General features: G+C 38.8%; 1 protein-coding gene across 8 annotated transcripts in view; it reads right to left on the bottom strand.

The window, feature by feature from the left end:
- UNC5D (unc-5 netrin receptor D) overlaps positions 1 to 14,171 on the bottom strand; it is a 428,876-nt gene that overhangs the window by 294,599 nt on the left and 120,106 nt on the right. The gene's annotated exons all lie outside the window — the stretch shown is intronic.

The following is a 14,171-nucleotide window of genomic DNA, read 5'->3' as shown; positions in this document are numbered from 1 at the left end:
CAGATCAGAGAATATACATACATCAAACCTACAAGCACTTTATAAATCATATGTAGAGAAAACCAATTGGGTTCCTACTGAATTACAGAAGAAAATCTCTCTGTGTTCGGGATGTTGATACATTAAAAGAAGTGATTAAGACATTATGTAACCTTCCTTAGAGAAAATACGTTTGAAAAAATGCCATTAAGAAGAAAAACAAAGTTCTCTGAAAATGGTGAAATCAAGGCAAACTGCATTGCTGGAAAGAAAAAGCATATATAAATAACCAAATCAAAGTTGACCATGATGGACTGTAGTGAAGTTGAATGTACTGCATCTGCCTGAAATAATCCAAAGCGTGAAAACAATGAAAGAAACTAATGTTGTAAACCTAAAAGAAAAATGAAATTCAGGAACCTTGACCAATATTGCAATATGCAGTACTGTGAGTCAGAGCAAGACTTCAGTGCTCCTTCATCTTGCTTTGGCGACCTGCAGAGAACTCCACAGTCCCTCCCTATGGATGTAAGCAAGTATTCCTGTTGCCCCCAAAATGTTGGTTTAAAAGACAGAAAACTGAAACAAGAGATGTTGTGAATTACCCAATGGCTCTCAGCAATTCACTGGCAAACCTGGCATTATAACTGAGGATTGTCCTGTCTCCCACTCTAACACTGAACACCCACGCCCAACCATCACACCCTGGGGATCTTCCACATCATCTCACGGAATGTCTCCTCTCTGTTCCATAGCCTTGCTCATTTATAGACTCCCTTAATGCCCCTCCAACAATGACGGCAGGAGATGGCTGCAGCTCTTATGAACATCCCACTCTCCTTCCCTACTTCAGTATCCATTTTCAAATGATGCACAAGGTGCAAATATATCTTTCTTTCCTTGTACCCTCTTCTTCATTTTACTCTGTCTTTGTCTAAACAAACTATTTAGCTTAAGAGTTTTCAACCAATCTGTATTTTAAAAAGTTTGCATAACAATTGTTCAAGTGCCATCCACATACCTGGATATTCATAAAGCCCTACATCATGAGAAGCCAGAAGTCCAGTTGATTATCTCATTGGTATTTTAAGGCAGTAATACATTTGCCAAAAGCACTAAGACGACCTAGAAACTCTCTGCAGTTTTCTGATCCTAATCAATGAAGACTCTGTTTAGCAAGTTCCATTAAGATTGGGTGAAGTGTCCACATTTGTGAAAATTCATTTAGAACAGGAGTCCATCTCTGACAGCTGAAGAATGAAATGGTGACAGTGAAGAAATTAAATGTCTCGAACTTAAGTGTGTGTCATGTGAAATTTTAACAGCATGGCACTTGGCGTTTTGTGTGATTTATCAGACTCTTATAATAGAAAAACAATGAACATTACTCCAACACCATTCCATATGGCAAGTTTACCCAAAGTATATAGTACAGCTCAGCAAACAGTACCTACTATACAAGTGCACTGTAAACACCTGTCAGGAAAAAAAAATTCTTAGAATGCAGAAAAACCTTAACAGCTTGACAAAATTGATAAAACAAAGTTTTTGGCTTGTTCAGTGGGCAGAGCTACAAACAGAACCCAAGAGTCTTAATTCACCATTAATCTTCAGCTAAATTACCAGATAATATTTGGGTTTCATATGTATCTACACAAGGAGGATGGTCTTGAATGTTGGCCAAAATCGTGATCCGGGACATGTGAAAAATCAGCTAGAAAGTGTGTTTTTACTTCATGCATTTCAATGGTATCTGTTGTCTACTGAATATAAAAACTTCAAACTGCTGTTGCTGACTGCCTCCCCCCCCCCAAGGTATGTTCTGGGGTGTCTTTATGTCTTGATTATATAAGTTTGAACACATGAATTCCATCTCCTGTTTCTTTGTCAGCTAGATTTCTTCTGCAGCTAATTGGAAGCCAGGGAACTCTGCCTATGGAAAAGCCAGCAGCAATTGCAGCATGCCTCTACCAGAATTTGTCGTTATGAAGTATAGCAAGGTCATTTTAAAGAGATGCACATAAACAAGGAGAGAGAGAGACAGACAGACATACCAACACATAATGAGGCAGTACTGGTGATTAATTAGTATAAGATGACTAAAAAGGAGGTGGTACTATGCCAGCTTTGCACCAAATACTTCAGCTCATTAGTCATTGCTTTGACATACAAGTAAAATACAATTCAGGCACCTGTTCTTTATTCGACAAAGAATGATGCAGGGTAGGAACAATTTACAGGCTATAAGAAATCGATTTTTTTATGCTCTTGTGTTTGTAGTACAAGTACAGACCTACAAATACCAAGTGGTGTTTATTCTTGTTTCCTTTTCTAACCATAGGTGAGCAATTCTCAGAAATTTTCCGACCACTATAAATAAGTCCTTATTGCTTTTTTCTTGGCACCTGCTTTTTCCCCCCTCTCAGTGTTACCCTGGGAACAGATAACCAAGTCCTTTCCCGGAATGCTGTGTGGAGTGATGCCACATCGTTTTCAGAACCCTTCGCTTGAAAAACTAATAAAAATTAAGCTAAGATGCGAGTAACTGGTTATTAAAATAAAACATTCCCCCCTCTCCCTTTCCTTTCTGCTGTACCAAGTGAATGCTTACTATAGTAACTGTGGTAGATAAAACCAAGGAGGGCTTAAAATGCCCCAAATGGATTTTGCTAATACTGTAAATTCAGCAGCTTCCTAACTGGTTCTGGTGGGAAATAGGAAGCAGGTTATCTATTCACCAGTGTATGAACTTGCTTACCATTATTTTAGGACACTATACCATTGGTCTATCTTAGGTACTTATCTGCTCCCCATCACTATAATATTTGAGCACCTCAATCTTTAATGTATTTATCCTCCTTACACCCCTGTGATGAAGGGCAGTGTTATCTCCATTTTACAGATGGGGACCAGAGGCGCAGACGGATTAAGAGATCTGCCCTAATTCACACAGAAAATCTATAGCACAGCAGGGACTTAAATCATAGACTTTAAGGTCAGAAGGGACCATTATGATCATCTAGTCTGACCTCCTGCACAATGCAGGCCACAGAATCTCACCCACCCACTCCTGTAACAAACCCCTAACCTATGTCTGAGCCACTGAAGTCCTCAAATCGTGGTTTAAAGACTTCAAGGTGCAGAGAATCCTCCAGCAAGTGACCCATGCCCCACACTGCAGAGAAAGGTGAAAAACTCCCAGGGCCTCTGCCAATCTGCCCTGGAGAAAAATTCCTTCCCGACCCCAAATATGGTGATCAGCTAAACCCTGAGCACGTGGGCAAGACTTACCAGCCAGACACCTAGGAAAGAATTCTCTGTAGAAACTCAGGGTATGTTTACACCGGATCGGCAGGTAGTGATTGATCTATCAGGGATCGATTTACAGGCATCCCAAGTCTCAGATTAGTGTCATCCATCCTCTCTGGGATTGATAGCTGTATTGGGGCCAGTGACAATTCCCCAAGAGATACCCTTCTATTTTTGAGAATTTTTAAATTAAGAGAAAAATGTGACTACTCTCAGATTTGGAAATTCAGAGACAAGGTGCCATTTTAGAACAGAGTGAGGAAAGCTCTCTTTGTTACTCTGTAAGTCGTACCTTTTCTGAGGCCAGAATATTTCAGTCTCCTGGCGTGTCACATTTGCACTTTTAGCATGCAGAAATATACTCAATACAGCCCAATAATCACGTAATAACCAACTAAGGATTTTTCCCAACAACAACAAATTATATCAATCTCCAAACAAAACCCCATTTTATGCTACTTTCATTTTACTCCTTAAAGTTCAACCTAGACCATTCCCATTTATCAAGGGCAATAGTGACCCTAAAAACAGATGCCCAAGAGCTGCTGGTAACTTACCAAAGCAAGGCTAAAGCACTGTACACTGAAGGATCATGCCCATAAAAGAATCCAGACTAGATCCAGGTGTACTAAATATTCAAGTTCTAGATTTCAAGAGGGTAAATCGCTAAATGCAGCATAAATGGGATTCTAGCTTAAATGATGATTTCATTATTGAGTAAGGAGATGGTATTCTCAAGGTAACAGCTCAGGTATTTCTCTGTTAAGTACAGAGTATAGACTTTGAGAACTACACAAGGATAACTGCTTATAAACCCTTACCTGAGTTTCCTGCTGTGGCAGGCACACAAAACTGAATTCCCACCCTCTGAATGAGCCACCAGTGAGAAGAAATATTTTACAGTATGTAATTCTAGTTATGAATTTACTGACTCATTTCAATAAACCTTGAAATTTTATATAGACACCCCTTTTTATATGTGCAGGGTAATAAACAGCTAAAGAGTGTTGGTCATTTTACTGCACCTCTCAGCCCTTAAAAGTTTACACTTGACTTTGGTCTAGTGGGTCTATGTGGCTAAAGCATGAGTCTGGGGACCCCTAGGTTCTATTGCAGGCACTGAGTCACTGTCTGAACTGGGCAAGCCATTTCATGTCACCATACTCCACCTAATCCATCTACGAAATGGGTATACAGTACCGTCTCAATTATTTAATATCATGGAGGATACTGAATAATTTTAGAGAACTTGAAAAAAATATCAATTTAATATATTGGGGAGCACAATTGTCTTTTGGATAACTGAAGTTCAGATAAGCAACACTGTTATTTATCTAAGGCCAGGATTGAGAACCAAAGTTTACGGAATCTTTTGAGACAAATGTCACCATGTCTGGATGAAGAATTAAGAGCCTCATTTTCAAAAGTGGTGTCTAATTGTGGATGCCCACCTCTAGCTCCCATGCATTTGAACAAGAAGTGACAGAGACAATAGATTAAACAGAAGCTATGAGTGCTCAGTAGTTCTGAATGTCAGGCCCTAGGTGTCTCAGGTGTTATTTCAAAGTTAGACACCACTTCTGGAAATTTGGGCCTGACTCCAACATAGCTGCCTAAGCAGCTAATCATCCTTTTGGACTCTTAATAGCAATTTCAGCTTCGGAGCTGTCCTCATCTAGGGGTGCTGAAGTAGACAACTGTGATTCATGTGAGTTTTTGGTTCTATTTTTAGTTGTTTAAAACAAAAACCTGCACATAGCTGATGGGTGTCAGAAGGGGCACTACAGAGGTCACCTGAGTTCCTTGCAAGTCAAGACCACCTAAATGAAAAATGGCAAATAGTTTGAACCTCTTAAAGAAAGGTGCTGAAACGGAACTGTCCTACGTGCATTAAAGGGAGATCGCCATAGCCATCTTGTCATTGTCTTTTCCTTAGTGAGTCAATCTAGCTTGTGATGACGCTAACATACTTGTCATGCCATATCGATGGAATAGGTTACTTGGACAGAATCCACAGGAGATTTGCTGATCTCCAGCCCAAATAATGTAATGACAAGATGAAGTCAACATCGGTTTTCACTGCCCCAGCACCTCTCCCTCTCACTGCTCTGGACAAGAGCTTCTTCATGGATTAACCTACAGCTCACATTGCTAAAACTGAAATTACAGTGGTGATGCTGTCTTACTGAAAAGCTACTCAGCCATCATATAAATTTTGCACAGACAGTATTGCACTTCAAGTTACAGGTAACTCATGCCACACCTTGCCATGACCAACACCATTAGTTCTTCAGTCTTGAGCATGTTCTTTCATGCAACACCTAAAGCAAATTATCCTCTTGTTTTTAAGTGTATTTTTAGATATCAAGAGGTCATGTACGGCCTATAGACTATGTAATAGATTAGCTGCCTTGAATTAACATACACAGAAAAAAATGGTTGCAAGTATTTTTTTTCTTTATCATGGTTGCTGTAACAAAGCCAATGTGTGCAATAAAGCTAGAAATGGCAGTAAACTTAAACTAGCAATAGGATGGTCAGTTGTCCTGGCCAGATTCCAACTTGGACATATTTGCATTATGCCAGGTAGTTGTTCACTTCCCCTACTTAAATAAATCAAATAATACTTGTGTAGTGTCACAGCCATTCTGTCCCCAGCATTTCAGATTTAACTGAAGGAATGATTCAAACACTCAGAGAGCATTCAGAGTTCCTTTAGGAATGAAAGGTGTTATTACAAAGTAATGGCCATTCCCACATCTAGATTGTCCAGTAAGTCCTGTTCTTGGGACTATATTTTAGATGGTGGGCTTTTCTGAGTTGGGGGAAGCCTTTAGTTTTCTATGCCATTATAGCGCTAAATATCACCTATGTCTTCACCAAACCATTTTAGATGTTTTCAGTTTTATCTTAAGATCTTAACTTTCATCTAAGGGGTGGTTTGGGATCCTTTCCCTAAATTTTGTGACTAGATTATGGAGGAATGACTTCAAAGATATAAATGTCACTAATCCAATACAATCAACAGGGTCTGACAAATGACTGACCCAAATGGATAAATCTTGAAAATGAGGAATGGCAATAGGCTATTTTTCAGCAATATACAACAATACATTTATAACCAGAGCTGGGTAGAATTTTTCAGATGAAAATTTTTTCCTCTCTTGAAAAATCCAAATTCAGATGGACCAAAACACGTCACAAATTTGTGTTAAATTTTCCACATTTTTACCCTAAAACAAACACCATTTCTTTTCAACATTTTTAAAATAAAACTGACTTTATGACTCAAATGAATTTTTATTTTGAATTTTACTTCAATTTTATATTAAAATACATTGCTAAAAAGGTAAAAAAAACCCTCAAAAAATTCAAAATAAAAATATTTTAGAGTCAAACAGCCGGTTTCAACTTTTTCAGTTTGGTCACCAAATTGAAAAATAGGTTATTCACACAGCTCTATTTGAAACATTGTTTGGGGGTACATTTCACTAGTAAGAGTAAAAGGAATAAAAAAGTGTTTTATGACTGCTGACACAAGTACCTTGCCAGAAGCTTGAATAAATGTGTACAAATTCATTGTAAGCTCTGGGACACTGTTTTAAATGGCCACGAAGCAGATGTTTTAAGTCTTTAACAGTGCTAAGAGATTAATACATAAATAAAATTTAAAAGAACCACACAGACCTTATAACAGATTTTATTTATGTCCCCAAACATAGGAGTCTTTTTTATTTAAAGTATGTTGGGGGACTAAACAATTGCTATACATACTCAAACACCTTAGCTATCCAACTTAATCCCACATAAGCAAGAAAATCTAAGGTTAAAACAAAGAGGAAATAAAAGCGAAGGTCATTAGGCTATGACATGGGACTACCTAAATTCAGCCCCTCTGGAAGTTCTGTCAACTGCAAATGTTTTTGCTGGGAGTGGAAGGATTTGGCAAGTGCTCTGTGTCATGGAGGAAAATTCAATTTTCTCTGATTCTCTGTGAACAATGCAACATGTGTGCGCGTGTGGGGGGGGGGGGGAGGGGGGGACACCTTGGTTATGATGGAGTAAACTACTCCAAAGCACTAAGGGGAAAGGAAACTTTCTTGTTAACGTGTGAACTCACACATTATGGACTGGTCGGTCCAATTTAAATTTTTCAAGAATGAACTTTTTAAGTCTAAATTCAAGCTTGATTAAAGTCCTATAAATGGAAACACTGAACTCCCCTCAACTGTAACAGCCCCCGATGTTTACCTTGTGGATGCCATATATTCCAAATGTACTTGGTTCATCCTTATTAATTTATCCTTTTTCCTACCACATCTTCTTACGAGAGTTACTTATTTTAAAAAGGTGACAATTTGCCTTGATAAGTAGCAAGACATTTGTTTATCAGAATGCTTCCGTGGCATAAAATAAGAGGCTTTTTACTAATATTATGTAAGGTTCTGAACAGTTCATTGGGAATAAAAAAAGATACTGGCAATAAATTATAATACTGTTGCCTTCTTTATGTGTTTCAGGTATTTCTTCACCGTTGCTACTATAAATGAATTTTAAACAGCTGCTTAGATGAGAACTCATGAGAAGCATTACGACACATTACCATGTATTACAATCAGCTAAGCCTCTGTAGTAGGATGTCACTATATTGCCTCGTCTATACCATAGGGATAAGTTGACCTAAGTTACGCAACTCCAGCTACGTGAATAATGTAGCTGGCGTCAATGTAGCTTTGGTCGTCTTACTGCAATGTCTCTTTTTACTTTTGTTCCTCATGCCTTGGTTGCTTGCTCTACCCTATTCTGGCCTCCCATCGACTCCCCTTCCCACCATAAGTCCATACGTTCCCAAATGCGGAAGCCCATTGGTGGTTCCACAGAGTTGGGCAGCATTTGATTTTTCAGTTGAGCCAAGTTTCACTATAGGAGAAGAGGGAATCTTGGGACAGTGGACTACTGCATAAAGTCTGCAGTCCACCAAGAACTGCTACTTTGGCCAGCTGCATTAGGTGCCACTATTGGTGTGTGGGTCTCAAAGCATTACCTACTGGCTTACTTGCAGCTTTTTAGAGAAAATTTACCATGGGAAATGAGGCAGCTTCAAGGTCATGATATTCTCCATCACTTCACTCACGCTTGCCTCTGCTCCACAACCTCTGCTGGATTTATCAACACATCCCTCCCTCCCCAGTCGGGAAGCTTAATCCCTCACAGAGCAAGTTTTGATGCTCTTAATTTAATGATTTAATATTGCACAAAGATTGAAGCAAACCTCTTAAAAACTGCCATTTAGATTCTTCAAAAGGGTGTTTTATTTATTTATAGCACTTGCACACACACACACACAAACCCATCAACTAAGGGGGGGAAATATCAAGCAGGCAAAGTCCTCTTTTCCAGGAGAGGCTCAGTTTCTCCTGTTAAGCTGCTTTGGAGGTTAAGTATGACGGGCCTAGATGATGGAACTTTGTAAGTTGCATGATAGTGCAGCAAGTGCAACACAGGCACAATATAATGTGAGCATCGGTTGGCTGTTATTTGTTTCCATCCTGACAGGTGCACCTTTTCTCTCCACAGGATCAAGGAGACTATAACTATAACTGACATTCCGAAGGCAAAAATTTACTCAAGAATAGCTCTGCTGACTTACTGATGGTTATGATTTCATTCACAGGGGTTATAGGTTGGCAAATCACTGCCGAAATGGCTTGCAGCAGTGTTCTGAATTCAGCTCCCACGCATTCACTTTGGGTGTGTGTGGATGAGGTGGGTCTCTAGGAGGAAGGGGAGGAAAAGAAGAGGCAGAGAGATTTCACAATACATTTTTTGGGACAAGAATGATTTTCAGCTTTCAGAAAGAAGCTCCTTTACCTCTCCACCATCTCTGCAAAAGAAGCTACAGAATATTTATTGAACATGTTTTCTTGACAGCACTTTCAGAAAGTATAAAAGAGAGAGCAGTCAGTTTTCTGCACTCTCCTCTTTCACTAAAGTTGCTACTGCCCTTTGAATATATGAAAGCACTCAAGAGCTTTCATATTTTCAAAGGGTAAAAGTGCTAAAGAGCACTCCTGTATTTCAAACACACAGAGAAATCAGTTCACATCTGCTGAAATTGTCCATTCGGAAAAGGTAAAAACAGCTAGAAATGTCACTTAGTTACAGAGTCTACCTTATTTTGAAGGGATGAGGGACAAGAACTGAGAGCACAGTGGTCACCATTTACCACATTTTACGAGGCCCTTCTGTATACCACAGCTGCAGAATCCATCAGGAAATCTACCTCTATACAGCATTCATTACCTTTTCACATTTAAAGCTTTCATCTCAAAAAGTAGTGATTAGAAATAACAGCGCTCGTGAAAGGTGCTGGATGAAATAATACTGGAGACTGAAGACTTCCAGTTAACCACAGAACAGAAACAGCACCTAGAACATTGTTGGCTTTCAATAGTCACGAAATACAAGTCATACATATGGACAGTGGTACTGCAATGCTTTGTCACAACTGACCGGAGGGAGGTTCATTCCCTATTCACATTCAATCTTTGGCCTCTTGGCTGAAAGGACTAGAGAGTTGATCAGTGCTAAATGCAATGGTAACACCAGCCCACTAGGACATGGGCTGAAACCATCATCTCATTTCAGAAACTACCAAATAGGCATCAAATGGTAACGAAGTTCAGTCATTACCCAGGACTCAAACTTGCCTCAAATCTTCTTCTAAAATGGCCTGACCTTTCAAGCATGCCGCAGAAGGCATGACATGGTTTTGGGGGGAGGTTAAAGGTATGTTTGGGCAGGTGAGGTCAGAGAGGGGAATAAAGGAACTTACTTTGTTGTTTTTTATTTGTTAGCTGGCTTAGTGGATTCATTATTAGATGTTAGGTGATCACCATTCACAATTGTAGATGTAATTGTTAGGCCATTGGGAGCTTGGTAATGGCATTTTGTGTGTGTTATTTAAATCTAAAGAACTAATACAATAAAAAATACTGAGTTAGACTCTGTCTGAAGTCAGAAAGTTTCTCTACCCATTACATTTCCACCTCCTTCCTTCCCATAGAACCATTCAATCTCATCTAGACAGAGAATGTGCAGTGCGGATTTTCTAGGAGATAACTGGATGTTTAAAACTATTTCAGTCCCCATTATAGTCCTCAGAAAGAGATCCATTGACTTCAGTGAGTATCAAAGAATTCTGCCACTGATTTCAATGGGAGCAGGATCAGACCTGTAATGAGCAGAATATCAGTTTTGTTCTATTCCTGCTCTTTCAATCCCATCACATTTCCTGAAAAGGGGGAGGCAGGAATTGGCTGGTGCTTAATTTGTGGGATGTGAAACTCTAGTAATTAGCTTGAGCTGTTAAAAGGTCACATTTCCCTACAGCTCAAAAATAAATAGATAAATAAATAAATAAATAAATAAAGCTCTCCACAATTGTTATGAAGTGTTATAGAAGCAAAGAATGGAACTAGCATTCAGACAATTAAAGCAAAGTTATCGATCGTAACAAAAGTCAAGGTAGCCCATTAACAAGCCCCAGATTCAATCGAAATATAGCAGGAATATTTAAATTGTAGTATAAATTAGATCTGTAACAATCTTTATAGGAATGGGCAAGTCAAGTAGCAAAGTTATCTTTGGAAAAAATCTATTAGCACTAATGGAGCGATAATCCTTTTAGATTCATTGATGCTGACAGATTAAATACTTTCAATTCATTTTTTATTTGGTTAGCTCATTTGACATTGGTTAAGTCCTAGATTCTATATTACAGTGTGAACAGAAGGAGCTTTTCCGTTACTGTGACAAAACCATGTATTACTGGCATGTTTTCTGGGGGGTATCAAGTAGTATCCTGTAGGTATGCTCCCAGAAGGCAACTGGAGTAGCTACATTTGTTTTAATCTTGAAAATAGAAACACCGTGGCTCAAAGGTTAGACTAAAATTACTGACTTTGCTTCTTATATTAGAGAGGCTGCAAAAGGAGAAATAAGAAAAATTATAAAAGAATGTGTGAAGGTGTTTAAACACATACAAACACTCCCTGTAATAAGGGGTTGATATGAGTGGTCAGCCTCACTTTAGGACAGTGGTTCTCAACCAGTGATAGGCATACCCCAGGGGCATGCAGAGGTCTTCCAGGTGGCATGTCAACTCATCGAGATACAGTATTTGCCTAGTTTTACAACAGGCTTCAGGAATAGACTCAATGTGGAAAAAAAAGTTAATTGTTGCTGTTGCTTCACTGCCTCCCAGAATGACAAGTGAAAAACAGGCTCAAGTATCACACTGAAATGGAAGTATAATATGTATGTTCCAATCAATTTATTTTATACATTATATGGCAAAAAGGAGAAAGAAAGCAATATTTCAGTCACCTTTTAGGTGAAGTAAAACTTGGGGTACGCAAGACAAATCAGACTCCTGAAAGGGGTACAAGTAGTCTGGAAAGGTTGAGAACCACTGTTTCAGGAGATGAGGAAGTCACTGTCTCTGTCTCCAATAGCAGAGCTAATTGGAAAAAAAAAATTGATGAAATGTTTGTCTCTGTTGAAAAATGCTGTTTCAGCAAAAACAGAACGTTTTGCAGAAACATTTCTAGAGAAAGAAACTCACTCCAGAATAGCCTGGTGGTTAAAGCATCTCTGCTCCAGAATAGCCAGTAGCCTGGCACTCACCTAGGATGTGGGAAACCAAGGTTCCAGTGCCAGTCCCTAATCAGACAGTGCAGGGACTCAAACTTCAAAGTGTTTTGCAAAACCGAGTTGTTTTCTGCCCAGCCCTATCCAATAGAATTCAGGGTTCACTTAACATAGAACTAACCCTTGTTAAATGGAGCTGTGCTGACTTCACCAAGGGAGGGTCTAGTCCATTGGGTCTAACAGGATTCCACTGCTTCCCAACAACACAATACACAGTAAATTATAGCATGAAGACCAATTTTCCGAACAAATCCAATTTATGACAGCTACACAAGCCATCTCTTATAAAAGACAATTTCTGTGTATACCATATATGGGAGCTATCCAGCCTTAAATAATATGTAATACACTGGGTAAAACAATTCAATTTCAGAATTAGGATATTTTAATGTACCTATACAAATGTACTCAACTCTCAGAACTACATGATATGCACAGCAGTATCTGGAGCATTATCTGGAAGCTTTCAGTTAGAACACAGTGCTAAATAGGCAAGGCATGCATTAAATATATGCACCACCTAGCGTCTTCAGAATGTCCACTGCATTCATTATTCAATTCCAGTACAGCACTCTGACAGGCAAAGTGTTGCTAAATGCTATCTAGAATTAAAGTTTAAACTCTAAGCAAACAGTTTAGATTGTATATATTTATGCTAAAAGGAACAGTCACGTGTGTGTGTGTGTGCGCGCATGTGTGTGTGTGTGTGTGTGTGTGTCTCTGTCTGTCTCTCTCACACACACACACACACATACATTCTGACAAAATATGCACGCAGTAAATATCTCCTAAATTAGTAATTTCATAAGTAATATTTCAAGGGTAATGCCTATCCTCAGATTTACAGCAGTCTTAGTTTTGGCCTACTCCCAAGAAGTCATGAGGCATCTATCACCATAACACGTGTCCATGACTTTATGATTGTGTAGACTGGACAAGATTTTATACAAAAACTTGAATTCAATTTAGTAGAGCAAATTCATTTCTATAATACAATTTATTACTAAGGAGTGTGGTAGAAGAAGCGGCTCTGAGTAGTTGGTTCACAGTTAAAAACAATTCTCTCACTTAAGCTGTGTGTGCCTATTTTATGTTTATTCTCTGAAAGCATTAAAACAATTGACTTTTGCTGGCACAAATGCTCAGAAAAAAATGTTAGTTTCACAAAGGCACTTTTACCAGATAAAAAAAAGTTATACTTATCCAACTAGGGAACACAGTAATAGCATATGACTTGCAACCAATCACAAATAGGCAATTCAGCTCAGATTTTAAATTGTTTGAATAGCAAGCCAAATAAGTGAAATTCTCTCTCTCACTGACCCACACCCACAAACATGAACCAAGGGAAACCAAAAGATCTCATTCTTTCTGGGCATTCTCCAAACAGAAAGGCAAAATTCAAATAAAATATTCACTCAGAGTAAGATTTTCAGAATTGAAAAATTCATTGCGAGTTCGGCTAATTCCCTTAGGCTCTTCTAAAACTCCCACCCCTAACTTGCTTTGTCGCTCTTCTGAAAATCTCACCTTCAACCCTTTACAATGATACACATACACACTCCTCAGGTGGAGGAGATGCAATGATGGATACAGTAACCCACTCCCCCAAATGCTTTCCCCCACAAAGAAAAAGAAAACACAGTCAACTGAAACAGTGACTTTACATTTCAGCTAATAGCAAGTTTGATACTGCCTCCTTAAATCAGATATCTGTACCTCACAGTGTGGCACTGTTCCAGGTCACTTGGAATTAAAAGAAGACTACAAAACTTCATTTTAAACTCAGATCAAATACCTGCTGTCTTTTGTTTGTCATTCTTTTCCTCCTCCATAATTCTAATGAACAGCAATCAGGAGAAAGATTTTTGGAAGCTAACCTGCCCTTATCCTAAATTACCAAGATGATGAACATTTCGCTGAAGTGAGGGAACATAGCCAGCCATTTTTATATAAGCTACAAGAAGAGCAACATTAGTCTGTTGATCCAAGAATGAAAAATGTGCACATAGTTTGAAGTGATGCCTTTTATGAAATGAAATAAGACGACTGATCCCTGCACATCTCTCAGAGACAATGAGGCAGAATCCCATATTTACTAGCTGGGTATTCTTTCAGACCTAGCGAACACTGGTCTTAATTTGTACCTCCCAAACTAGAGAAAAGATGGA

Source organism: Mauremys reevesii, linkage group 2, assembly GCF_016161935.1.
Source record: "Mauremys reevesii isolate NIE-2019 linkage group 2, ASM1616193v1, whole genome shotgun sequence".
Classification (NCBI taxonomy): Eukaryota; Metazoa; Chordata; order Testudines; family Geoemydidae; genus Mauremys; species Mauremys reevesii.
The sequence above is the reverse complement of the archived record's forward strand: the minus strand, read 5'-3'. Positions and strand labels throughout refer to the sequence as shown.